Here is a 14,411-nt window from a genome sequence, read left to right as displayed (position 1 = left end):
GAAGTAAATACCAGTTTATAGGTTAGTGCACATATTTATATTCCTGTCACCACTAAATAACGGCTCTGTCTCCATTTTAATATCTACCTGTGCTATAATCCAGGGCTTCAGACTCTTCCTGGTTGGGGATAGGGGTCGAGAGGAGTTTTTCTTATCATTTCCCTATGGCAAAACTTTAAAGACAAGTAATTTCATCTTTTCATTTCTGTCATGTGAGAACCAGTTGAAAGAAATGTTATGCACTTTTACTTTGCATACCTCAACTATAACATCAAAACCCCAAAAGAATCTGCATGCCACTTAAAATAGTCATCTTAAAGCAACCTCAGGATAAATATGTTCAAACACATTCAAATGTGTTTTGCTAAATTAACTTTCTACGAAGTTCCAAAAAGATTAAACTATTTGATTCCTCAGATAATAACTTCAATAAAGTGTCTCCTCTTCCAAGTCTTAGATGGAATGTTTAAGTTTTTAATGGAGTTCTGAAAATATGAATATAAAGTGGGGCTCATTGATTGATTTATTGATTGACTCGCTAAGCTTTTCGCTGAAAATATTCTTAACTCCTTCATTTGACTTCTTGTTAATCTGCCATCCTTAAAATAAGGGAGATTTCTACTTTGTTGTAATACTAAATGTATTTGTTGTTTTTCTTTTACGATAAAAATCCTTTCTTTTTCAAGACCCCTTTGAAACATCAAAATACTGTTAAAGTTGAATTCCAGAACTCACAATTAACTTGAGAAAAGGCTTATTTTCACTTAAATTATCTAAAAAGCGGTTACACTTAACTGTCTATACACAGTTATCAATACCTAGTCACATATTCCACTGACATCAGGGTAGAATATGGTCTTAATAACAACATATAAATCAAATCTGTTACATAAGGTTCTCCTTCACTACACTGAAGAAAAAGTGTCTACTATAGTAATTTATATATCGTTCCTAAATGCTGTTCTCAGTGGTAAGTCTGTTTAAACTTGATGTCTTCATAGAGTGTGATCAACACATTAACACACATTATTTCATACTTTTGAACTTATGCCAATGGTATCTTTTGCTGTTTATTTTTTTAAGTCTTTTTTAAGATTAGATATTTCAGAGTAAATAGATACAGATTGTGTGTATATATATTCAGGGTGAGATTTAGTAGTGTAGCATTTCTTCAACATATTGGCCTATTTTTATGCTTTCAAGTTATTTTGTATCACTTTTACAGTTGTTGCAGTTTGAAAGTTCAGAAGCGAAATTCTAATAACCTCTTTCAATGGACTTTCAAGGATGTAATTCAGTTTATGCGGTGATGTAGTTTAGTTACAAGAGATGAAAATTAGTTAACTGGTACCTCAGGATTTATGTCCCTGGTTTCTGCTGAAATTTATTCAGTCCAGTTATTTGACATTTGGTAGAGAAGTGGCTTGTAATCAAAAATTAAGAGTTGGTTCAGTTTCCAGTGGAGAAAAGATTTCGCTGGATAAAACATTTAACTGTGCAATATTTTATTACACTCCTCACTCATTTTAGAGCCTGCTTATTGTTGCACACATTTTTGAATACCTAGGGGTGCAGGTCCCCAGATGAGGCTGAAATGCTTGCAGAAGAAGCAGATGTCAGGCTGCACCTCGCTGTGCCTTTACTAGTACCTATGTGGACTTAAGCTGCACCCCCACCCCCCACACCCCTTTCCCCCAGGTGTGCAGGAAGTAGAGGGCGTTATACTGGGTGAAGTGGGTGGACTCTACCCAGAGCTATGACCTGATTTGTGACGCACCCTCAGAACTGCAGTAATGGTCCAGCTGCTTCACAGGCAACTGGTAACCACCTCATTTGGGGATGTTTCTGCCTTGCTAGCAGTGCCAGAGAGAACTTCATCATTGTCACCTCATCAAAGACTACTTTTTCAGACATCTCCTGTAGGGCTAGATTCGGAGAGCAGCTTCTGATATTTGGAGGGTAAGTGCCAGAAAAGTTACTGTAATGTTACATATGGAGAATCAGGACTCCAGCCACAGTGACAGATAGGCATTGAGTGTTCGGAGGAGGGCTTTCTGTTGGGATGTTGCTTTTTCTCAGCTCTAGAAAATTTGGGACCAGATACTAAGAAAAATTCTTCAGTGGGCATTCTTTTTTGGGTGGTGAGATATAGTAGCAAGTTCCCAGGGAGAATTATTAGACCTTCTTGAAATATTTAAAGAAAAGGTAGTCAGTAATCTGTGTGAGGGGGCATTCTTTAGATGCAATTTTCCTGGAAGCTAGGCATGTAGTAGAGTTGATTGCTAGAGATTCCTCTATAGTCTTATTCATTGGTTCCTGATATGCCATTAAGAGCATGTAAATGACAATTTGGCCTTTTAATGTTTATAATGTTAAGGACTTTAAGGCAAAAGAGGTTTTATGTTATAAATATTTTATTGTAATAATTATTATAAATAGAACCTAGTGTATGTAGATATCTTTGAAATGGAGATAGTCTTGAATATAGCATATCCATAATTAGCTGTTTGATATTGAATGCAATTGAGTTTTCCTGTTCTAGTGAAACAAACAATGGAAATCATTGGGGATTAACAACAGGGCTATGTGATTCTTGATATAGCAAGCCTTTCTTTCCCCCAGAAAATATTTTATCAATGAATGAAGTACTAAATTAAGATGCATACAGTTTTAAATTTTTAAAAAAATCTATAGAATTTGTAAAATAATCCAAATGCTTCCCATTGTATTTTCACCAACTGAAATGATACTTAGATGTACTGTTTAATGGTAGACAGTGATCTCCAGACTGTGGGAGGAAAAAACAATATTTTAATAACTATGTTTTAAAAAATTTCTTAGAGTTGCATTTCCCTTTGGGTGGTTCAAGAGGACTCAGAAACAATTTAGAACATTATCTTAAAAGTTTAACAATGACAGTTTGTATAGAATCACTGTATTTTAATAATACTGTATGCTTATTAGTGTTATTAGAGCAGTAGACAGTTAATTACAGCCTTTTCTGAGACATGTTAACTATATATTAACAACCATGTTAAAAAAGAATGATGTATACTCTTAACATACAAGTGGCTGCTTGCTTGATTCTTTAAAAAAAATCTTTTAGAATGTATGGAGTCAGGGTTTTTGTTCAGAATTATGAAAGGTTTTCTACTAAAGCAACTTAATTTTAAAACTTTTCACTGGGTTATAAAATTTTTCTCCTGTTTTTTTTTTCTTTCCAGTGTCATTAGAAATTATTGCTCCTCAGTGGTTTTAGTTTTTCCAAATTGTATTTTGAGATACCCATGTTTTCTTGTTTTTTGATGACTTTGGCCAACATAATCCATTAAAAGCTTATTTAATTGATTTTGCTCCTCTTAATACTTCTTTTTGTGGAATAATTTTAGTCACTTTTTCTTTAGCAAAATTGTGATTACTTAAAACTCTATATAACCTAATATTCTACATACATTTCAGCAGTTAATCACAGAGGTAGTTCTAAGATTATTTCATTGTCTAAATCTCAAACCTGGATTTTCACTATGGCTTCTGGAATGGCAAAACAATGGGTTACTGAAACTAGAGGGATTTAAAGCTGGACTTAGGCTTACTTAGACAATTCTATCAAATTGGTTAACTATTTGAGTTATCTTGGTTGATTTGAATTTGTAGATCTTGTAACCTCGTAATATGGCTCTTAAAAACGCACTAGTATTCCCACTTTCTGAAGTTTGTAGAAGCTGCTATATATTTCTGTAAGTATTAAACTACAAAAAAGTAAGTAATAAGGTATGTCTGTGTTATATAAAACAGAAAGTTCATAGTTAGCATTCTGTGCCTTGTACGTATTGAGCACTCATTAAAGAATTGCTAAATTAATGATAAAATATAAAATGTAGCTTGTGCCGATAAAGATTTATTGGCAAAGAGACTTTTCTTTCTAATTTTCTGTTTTTACTAGGGTTATCTGAACACTTAATCTGCATATGCCTCATTTTCTGGATAATTGGATTTTTTTTTTTTTTTTTTTTTTTTTTGGTAGCACCTGGGTCTCTGTTCTATCCTCATTGTCTGACCTTCAGTATTAGGTTAAGTGTGCCTGCTCAGCTTCATTCTTTGGTGTTTGGTTGTGGTAACAAACAATACCGGAGTCAAACAGAGCACTCCCCTGAGTTCCTTGCAATTTGAGCCACCAAGTAGCCATCCTTCTGATATTCCAGAACCAAAAATATTATGGACTAGTGCCTCAAGGCTGATTGACCTTCTATGCGTTCTTTCCTACAATAATGATTGTTTTTCAGGCTCCCATTGAATAAATACTACTGTAATTATTGCATAAAAATATTTTTCATTGCAGCTTAAATACATTGTTTGAAAAGTAGTCTAAGATTTGGAGTGTTTGTATATGAATATTTTACTCCATTCCTTAAAACTAATTCTGAAATTGCAGTAGGGTTGTGTTAGCTGCATCCAAAATATTCTGAAAAGTTCTAGGCATTCTATGAAAGTTATCTAAAAAAGACACTTCCTTTTAAAATTTATTTTCATTTTAAAATATGAGTGGGGCTGCTTGTAAGACAGTCCTATTTAGTTACACAAAAGACAGAATTTCTTAAGTGGTGCACTGCTGTGTGACCTATTACATTATCATGCACATTCTGTCTCTTTAAAAACACAGTCTCCTCTATTTGCCCTATTAATTGTTGATATGTTGCCATCCACGAGACAAAAATTAGAGCTGTAATTAAATAATCATGTGATGCTCCTTAGTGCCAATGAGAGCAAACTCATTTTTCCAGGCCCTGATGGTCACTGATTATTGTATTACTACTGGCTTGCTTTATTTTTTTTAATGATTCTCTATCTGTAGATTACCTAACTACTGTCCTTCTTTTCAAAATTAAAGAAAGTAGAAAACATTCAGCCAGTTAATTGGCTAGAGGTCCTCAGGGACATAAGGTAGACATACCTTTTTTGCTTTTGGTCACCTGGTAGGTTCTTTGGGGAGGCTACATCAGTGGTGTGGTTGCCTGCCATTTAATTTACACTGGTGTTTTGGCTGGGATGGAGGCATATGGGGAATGCCAGGAGAATTACAAAAGGAGCCGGGTATTAAAATTCAGAAATGATTAAAATTGAAATAAAAGGATGCTGCTTCTTTGCCAGTACTCTGGCAGTCATAATGACACATAGAGATTAGTTTCCACCTTCATCTTTTCCTTCTTTCTCATTTCCTCTTGTTTATTGTTGACACATTTTCCTTATGTCTGTCTCCTGTCTCTGTATCTTTTTGCACCATTATGCATTCCTACTTCTCCCTCTTTCTTTAAGCATGGAGAAGCCTACTTAACCTTATTATAACAATAACAGAATAGGTTATTAATATTTAATATGCACATGATTAAAATTTCTCTCCCTTAAACATAGGTCAGCTGTATTATTACTAACCGGCATGTAATTTTTCATTTAAAATATTGGTATTCTGCCCCATGCCGTTTCTGAAATGCAGTCTACTTTAGTAGTGATTTAATACACAACGTTTAGAAAATTGTGGTCGGCTAGTGAGAAAAGAATTTACCAGTCATGGATAATCAATTATGCATGAATTCAAATGTAACAGATGGAATCTGGTGAGTTAAAGTTTCTCTTTGCCTTAGCGGTTATTTTTTTTTATTTGTTTGTTTGACACCTGTCTCTTATATAGAGATAAACATCTAACGTAGCATGTGAGAAATTTCCTTATATTTATATTTTCTCTTTCAAGTGAACTTAATTTTTTTAATTGAAGAAAGAGATTTTTTATGTGATCTTAAAGATGATCAGACTCTATCCATTCATTTTATAGATACGGAACCTGATCCTGCTTAACTAATGAAGGATCACTCAGCTAGTGAGTAGAGTAAGAAGCAAGACCCAAATCTAGTTTCTCTATCTTTTCTCCACTACTTTTCCCACTATGTGACTTATGTTCCTTTTTGTGGGAGTTACTTAATAGTAGGGGTATTATACTACCTCTGAGTTTTAAAGGCTTTCTGATGAAAACTGTGGTAGACTAGTTTTAAATTGTGGAATACTCTCTTGTATAACATGCAAATATTATCTGTGTACATATAAAAATGTTATGCTATGTGTATTTTATATATATATATATATATATACTTATTCTTACTTGGATGTTGGCCAAACAATTGGATTTTTCAAATCTATTGAGAATGCCACAAGATTTGGTTTTACATCCTAAACTGCGGCATATGCCAGCCTTGAAGATACATTTACACTTGGTTGCAGTGTTGTAAATTTTTAGTGACAAAACCCCTTTGCACAAAGCGAAATAAAAAGTTATTTTTGAGAGCCTTGTTACCTCAAAGAAGAGATGAGATGTTAATTTTTATTAAATATAATGTGAATATGTAGTGTTTCTTCAACTGTAAAAGTAATAGAAGAATAGTGGATATTGACCTTTAAAGCAGTCTAGCCTTAAAACAGAAAGCTGGTTTCCATCAAAATTTTTCATAAATGTGCTATTTGTTTCTCTCTCAAGTGTATTTATGTATTAAATAATACAAATGAAAAGTCTTTGCAAAATAAATAAAAATAAATGATTAAAAAACAGCCTCAAGGCTCTCTAGTTCTTTTTTAAAGTTCTACTGTGGCATTATTTATCAACTTTTTCCTTCATGTTGGCTCAAAATGTCCATGTATAGTCCATGCTAGTTATCTAATAAATTTTTAAATGAACACATTAATAAAGAAAAAGGCACCTACAAGATAGGTAACTGGATATGCTTTAAGTATAGCTATACTGTGAAGCTGTCTTTTAGTATTTTATTTAATGCTTTTACACATAATAAATATATGTTTGTAAGTTGGTTTCACTATATTAGCATTCCTTAATTATGCGTATAAGAAAAAAATATAGATATGAACTTCAATAAAATGATTTATACATGAACTTCCAAATCATTAAAAACTCCATCATTAATACAGGTTTTTAATATAAAATCCATAGGAATAGATGATATGAAAACTGAATGTGGAACAGTACAGGAAAAGATGATATTTCAAATTATTATATGTAGATATACTTTCATCCTTATTACTAGCACTAAAAAAGTAACTGACCTGATTAAATTTGAAAGCGTTTTTTTAAACAAAATTTTCTTTTATTAAAAAAATAGAATCTAAAGTCTTTTTATGTAGACAATTTGCAAATTAGTACTTTATACAGTTGTTACAATTGCAGCTGTTCTGCATATACGAGCGTGACACTCAAAGTACTGTGTAACAGAGAAAATCTATTTCATGCATATAGTTAATTTTTACTGTTTTGAAAAACATTCCAAAAGAATTTTTTGGACTTAAGGAACTCCTGTTTGTTTTTGTCTATGCGCCTTTCTCTTTTTTTGGCTAAGATATTGTATTGAATAAAACCTTAAAAGAGAACCATTTTCTTACATTGAAGGAACCTCAAAGTGGGTGGGATCTTGGTCTCTAATTACCAATCCATGTTAATTATCCTTGGGTCAGGTATTCATCATATTAATTATGTAGCATAGACTGGACTGTAGCTGTTAGCAGGTAAGGACAAAGCAATGTAAGATTGGGGTGGGGATGGGATTGTTCAATGTGATGTAGCTCATTGTTTCTCTGAGGCTTGGCATGATATTTTCCTGGTATTATATATCTGCCAATGCTAGGCATACATGAAAGATTGTTTTGCTTTTGTTTTTTTTTGAAAATGTTTATATGGTAAAATATGTGTAAAAAGTACGCCATTTTGACTGTTTCTAGGTGTACAATTCAGTGACATTAATTACATACACACTGTTGTGCAACCATCACCACAGTTTGTTTCCAACTCTTTTTCTATCAGCCCAAATACAATGTGCTTTAGTTTTGAATTTAATTTCTCCTTCACTTCAACAAATTTCAAGTGTTACAGTAGTATTTAATTATTGTCCAGGTGTGAAGCATTTGTTTCTGATGGTGGCTTTCCTTCCCAACGGACAATGCCTCGTCCAGTGCCTTATGGTGGTGGGCATAGCAGTACAATATCAGATATTGCCTTTGGCTGATGTTGCCACAAGAATGACCTGGACAAGGATTCAGGACCATTGTTACCTCAAATTCTTTCTCCCTCCAATTAAGCTACGAAAGATTAGAAATAACATTCACATCAACTAAGGAAATTTGGTTGATATGTACATCTTGGTTAAAAGTTGATTGGGAACAGTTGCTGTTCGATTTCACCGGAATTAAAAATTGGAGGATTTTACCTCGAGCTTTCTGAGAATATTAAAGGCACAGCAACTAGGTCTAGGATGCTTTGCAGTTGGCTCCTTGACATGGACAATCTAAATACTTTGGTTCTGTTCAAGTGCAGTGACAGTCTGGAAATAAGTTGAACAGTTTTCAGCCCTTCAAAGAGAAGCCCACTCAAGGTTGAACAGTTGTCTGAGAGAAAAATCATGTTATATTGAAAAAAGAATTAGAGGAAACTTGGATGGTTCTGGCTCCAGTAAATAATAGACTGGTTTGAGAACTGTACTTCCATGTATAATTTTGTGGTTAGTCACTTATGTCTATCATGATAAATAACATACCTGCACAGGATTTCTGGCACCCCAGTAAATCTCAAACAAGTGCCCAAATGCTAGTTTATTATGGTTCCTCAAATAGCATGTATTTATTTGCCAAATCAATGATCCAATAGCTTCCTGCCCCCACTTTTATTGCCTTTTTAGAAATTTGAAACAAGTAGCTTGCCCACACATACATTTCTCAAATTTTGGTCTACTGCTGGTTCATGCAACAGCTTTAGCTTTTCCAAGTGACTCCAGGAGTGAGTTAAAAACCACCTCAGAGATGTCCTGAGTATTTGATTCTCTATCTCTAAAACATCACCTAACCTGGTAGATGCCAAACCTGGCTGTATATGAGAATCACCTTGAGAGCTTTAAAAAACTGAATGTCTTCTCCTCATCCTCAGCCATTCTGATTTAATTGCAGTGGGGTTCAGCCTGGACATCTGGATTGTGATCTCAGTACCTGGTTTTACTTCCTAAGATTGTCAAAGGGAATGCAGAAATATATACATAAGTAAACCTTCAAGATGCTTAGAGTCTTGCAGTTTGGAGAGGCAGACATATAGATAAATATGAAATGTCACAGTGCATTCAGGCAGTGTGATGGAGCATGGAGAAGGCAATAACTAACAACTGGAGAAGGCTTCGGACTGAAAAGGGGAAATCAAGCTGCACATTAAAGAAGATAGCAGAAAGGAGGTCCTCAAGTGAGAAGGGACAGGAAGGGCACTCCACGAGCTATAGGAAAAAAATGAGGCATCTTTGTGGACTCTAGGGCAGTTTCAAGAATCCTTCCTTCTTCTTACTCGATTTTGGATCTGGGTCCAGATAAAGGTACCAATTTTGATGGAATTATTACCACCGTGCCCTGTCAAATAAGTGATCCATACTGACATCCATGGAAGGAAAGGTAGCTAAAAAATTTTTTTCCAATGAAGTTCCCAATGAAACAGTATTGTTTCTGAGTAAAAGGCCCAGATATCCTGTCGGTTTCCAGAAGCCAGCTGCAATGGCTGCTCGTTTTCCCTCTCCAGATCTCCCAAAACAAACATAAACATTGGGTTTTTCCCCCCTCAACTCTAATGACCTTTGTCTATTAAAACTGGATCATGAATTACCACTCTGTATTTACATCTATGCCAAGTAATTAGGGAAACAACTTTTGATCGCTATCATTCTAGCTAAAACTGAAACTCAACTTCTTAGGGGAAGGAAACAAAACCAAAAAATCCTTAAACCCTATATTTAGAGTTCATTATCATCACTCCTTTAACTCGCCTGCAACATTTTGAAGCTTTTTGCCATTATTCTCTGCAGTGCATCATTATTTGTTATCTGGATGCCCTCCCAGTTCGAGTAGGTATCCGTATTAATGCTTCCAGAGAGGCATTTCTAAGGGTAGCTATGCTTATATAATATAGGTACAGGGGTAAGGGTGGGAATGACTGTGATTTTTAACTTCACCTATGAGATATTTAAATGTTCACGGAAAGCAGCTTTTGGCGTAAACACATTACTTAAAATGTATTACAGAACCCTTTCAAGTACAGACATGTCTAGAAAGTTCTTAAATTTGTATTTAGCAGTATACAGGTATCATTTCCTGCAACTTTACAGATCTACAGGCTAATTCTAAAATGGAAAATTATCTTGACTCAGATGTCATTGGAATGTCTGAAAGCCATTTAGCACCTCTAAGACTCCTCCTGGCCAGGTCTTGGATTCCCTTAGTTGTCTTTTAAAGGAGTTCTCTAGGGTAAGCACTGTCCAATGGAACTTTCTGCAGTGAGGAAGTGTTCTATAATCTACACTGTCCGCTATTAGAGTATTAGTCACATGGGGCTATTGAGCACCTGAAATGTGAATGAGGAATTAAATCATAAATTTCATTTAAATTAATTCAAATTTAAATGATATAGCCACCTTCTTCAATGTTCCCTCTTCCTACAATCGCTTTAAAAAACTGTCAATGCAATTTGTAGTGGAAATTGGTTGCAAGCGACACTGTGAGCTTTTGTTCCCATTTATTCATTTATAATATAAATATTACAAGGACACTGTATAAATTCCTAGTAATATGGCAGTGAGCAAGACACCCAGTCTCTGCTCTCATAGGGCTTACAGTCTAGTAAGGGAGACATGTATTAAGTCAGTAATTACCCAAATTGTTAATTAATTAAGACTGTGATGACTGTTTCAAAGGAGAAATACAAGATTCTGTGAGGGTATATAATGGGGGCCAGAACTTCTTGCATAATTAGTCAGAGAGTTTAATCAGAGTTCTAATTATTAACTAGACAAGAAAAGCATGAGGCAGCTTCCTTTCCCCAAGTTCAAGGCTGGGTCAGGTTGGCTGCAGGAGGCACAGCTCTCAGAGTAGGGCAGCTAGCATGTGCCATGCCATGACCTCCAAAGAAGTGGGATCTGTTTAAGACGTAGGATCTTAATCTGATTAAGCTCTGTGCATACAAATACTGCAAACTTCTGAACTTGAACAAGTAGATTGTTTCCCAAACTGTATGCAGTTGTAATGATGTCGGTCACAGATAATATGTGAGAAGAAGGGTGCAATGTTTACAGGATATTGCATTTCTTCTCAAATATATATTTTGACAAAGTTGTTTGGGCTGCAGCCCCAGCTTCTTCCTCCCTGCTCTTTCAAATTGGTATTTGGTCCATTCAGGAAACGATGCAGAAATCGGTCCTGACATCCCAGACAGACAAAATGAGACACATGACAGCAAAACATATGGCTCAGATACACATCCTTATATGGCCAACAGAGAACCATATTCCCAGAAATTCATATATGGAAAACACCACCTGCAGCTAAAGCCAAAAAACAAAGAGTTGACACGACAAAAAGAGCAATATGCTACATAAATTGTGCTGCTTTAAGAATGTAGAGATAGCCAACTGTATTTGAATTTAAAAAGATGAAAAAAGAAAAAAAAACATGTCCTTAGAAAGTGTTATGGTGGTAAGCATTGCTTTGCTAACACAGTCACTGGCGGAGTTGCTATATCTTAAAAGCACTCGAATTCTAAATGCTTTCTCTGTTTATTACAAATGTATGTGCTATTCAGAACTCTGAATGTGTTTTAATGCGTTCGGATATCTGCCTGCATATTTATCTTAATACATTGCCATCTGAAACATGCAGTAGTCCTTTCATTAAGTTTTTAAAAATTTTGTGTGTAGCCAGGATAATGCCTTCTCATGTGATAGAAAATTGATGCACTCTGTTTTAAATGTGCATCCACATGTTAAATAGTTCATGTATTTGAATTGCAATATTTTATGTTCCTGAGGTTTTCTATTTTGATGGCCAGACTTATAAAGTTTAACTTTCTTCAATACTTGCATGCATCATTATTGCTTAATATAAGATCCCTGTATTGAAGTTTTTTCCTCCTGCCGCGATAGTTTATGTTCACATATGCCTAGGAAGGTGGTATTTTCTTAATTATTGCTATTATTTGAATACTTGTCCTCTCCAAAACTCATGTTGAAATTTAATCCCCAATGTGGCAATACTGAGAGGTGGGGCCTTTAAGAGGTGTTTGGATCATGTGGGCTTTGCTCTTGTGAATGGATTAATCCATTCGTGGATTAATGGGTTAATGGATTAATGGGTTATCATGGGAGTGGGACTGTTGGCTTTGTAAGAAAAGGAAGAGAGCCCTGAGCTAGCATACTCAAGCCCCTTGCCATATAATATCCAGTGCCACCACAGGACTCTGCAGAGAACTCCCGCTAGGAAGAAGGCCCTCACCAGATGAGGCCCCTCCACCTGGAATTTCTCAGCCTCCACAGTGTAAGAAATAAATTCCTTTTCTTTATAAATTACCCAATTTCAGGTATTCTAAGGAACAGAAAACAGACTAAGACAAATTTCTTTCTTTTTTTGTTCTTTATTTTTATCTGGCTTTACACTGGCCAATACTCAGTGGCTTATAATGAAATATTCTAAAGGGTAGTTAATATATAGTAATTAATTTCATCAGTGATGTGTACCACTAGTACATTAACCTCTATGTGCCATTTTACTTATGTCATTTCTTATAGTTCTGGAATAAAAAATGTGCTTGAGGGAAAGTTTATTGTGCTATATTGTTATTCATTATAATATAGTCATTCTTAGATGCCTTTATGCTCATTTATTCTGTTTATCATTTTCCAAGGCCATGTCAGTCCTTATTACATACTTTCATGTTTTGTGTTTTTGAATAGATTTGTGACTCAGATAAAAGGTGCCATTCAAATTTAAGGATTGCTGTATTAATTCCCATATTATATTAGCATTCACCAGGTCATTAGGAGGGTAAAACATTCAGATGGCACTTTGTCTTATTTATTTCTGTAAAATGATGTAATAAGCATGTTTACAATATTTTATTTCAGTCTATCTTAATATTGATATTTCCTGTGATCTTTGTTTAGTGGTGTTTTCTCTTAGTTTAAATTTTATTTTGCCCAACAGCTTTCTTTTCTTTTATAAAAAACATTCAGCTTGAGGTGACATTGCCTGGCTAAATTACATTTGTGTGTGTGTGGACCACTATAATTTTTCTTTATTTTTAAATGTTGCTATTGTTTGTAAATTTGTACAACAAGGCACTAGAGTGCACAGTCCCTACTGAAAACAAGGCAGGTTTCAGGGAAACATGTCAGGCATTACTAGTTTGAAGCAACTATTAAAGTATCCATATTGGAAATTTCAAATTTAACCTACCATATTTCTATTTCTTATACTTTAGCTAACATATCTTCCTTCAGATTTCCCCACATTTTAACTTTTAAAAATTTACTATCATTTGGGCTTTTTACTAAAAATTTGCCTTAAATTTCTTTTCCTATTTTTGATGCTGTGTTTTCTGTTTATCACATGTTCATTCTTTTGCTCAAGGCTTGGGTTTGTGTGCCAAGATTCACGGTTGCCTTCCCAGATTTGGCTAACCTTTCTGGTTTGTGGGTGAAACGTGGGTGCTATTAGAGTGATATATTTTCATTGTGTTTCTCTAAACTTACTCTCCCCTAGGAGGCCATCATTTCCTACACTTTTCTGCTTTACCTTTTGGCTTTTCTTTAGATTTGTAATGTAAACAGTGTGCCTAAGAGTGTATTGGTGGCTTTACAGAGCTTAATTTGCATATTTCCCTTTTATCTCAGTACTTGTGCTAACTTGTTGCTTTTTTATGTGTAACAAAATGTTTATCTGACTGATTTTTCTCTTTTCCCTACCAGCAAATTCTGAAAAATAATTCTTGTTTTTTGTTAATGATTAACTGCCTTCAGGGTGCTAAAATGGTAGAACTAAAACCTAAGCGATAAATGAGGCATTTCTATTTCGGGTTACATTGTAATATTCTTTATTTTTACATGAACTATATTTAATAGATTGTCTAAATAATAGGATCATACTTATGTGGTAATGACCATTTATCTAACTGGGTAACCTACCCTAGATTACAGCAGAAGTGTTTATTGCTACAACAGATGTATTTACCAACCCAAACTTTCCTCTTTTGCCTAGGGTAAATTATTTGAAGAATGATGGCATCTTTTCCTTTATAATAACAAGTCAGGTCTCTTTCAAGTGACCCAAATTTTGTTTAACTCGGCCACGTATTTCTTCTTCCAAAGTATTCTATGGCTCAGAAGTGAGGGCGATTTGAACCAACGTCTGACTAGTACAGAACGCTCTTACTCAGTTCTTTCTAATGTTGGCTCCTCATAGTTTAAGGACCACCCTCCTTAGAGGATAAACATTCCGAGCGTTTCGAGGCTCCTGGCCTTTATTGCTGTACACGTTTCTGCACCCTCCGCGCTTCCCCGGAGAGA

General features: G+C 34.9%; 1 protein-coding gene across 6 annotated transcripts in view; it reads left to right on the top strand.

The window, feature by feature from the left end:
- The window catches only part of SATB1 (SATB homeobox 1), a 98,564-nt gene that overhangs the window by 6,215 nt on the left and 77,938 nt on the right, over positions 1-14,411 (top strand). The window contains exon 1 of one of the 6 annotated variants that reach the window (XM_003826186.5): positions 1,788-1,959. The exons of 4 other annotated variants lie outside the window; for them this stretch is intronic. The gene's annotated coding sequence lies outside the window, so the exon portion shown is untranslated. Of the gene's footprint in view, positions 1-1,787; positions 1,960-14,411 lie in introns of those variants that run through there. One more of the 6 variants, XM_063602727.1, reaches the window with a different exon arrangement.

This window comes from Pan paniscus, chromosome 2 (genome assembly GCF_029289425.2).
Source record: "Pan paniscus chromosome 2, NHGRI_mPanPan1-v2.0_pri, whole genome shotgun sequence".
Taxonomy (NCBI): Eukaryota; Metazoa; Chordata; class Mammalia; order Primates; family Hominidae; genus Pan; species Pan paniscus.
The sequence above is the reverse complement of the archived record's forward strand: the minus strand, read 5'-3'. Positions and strand labels throughout refer to the sequence as shown.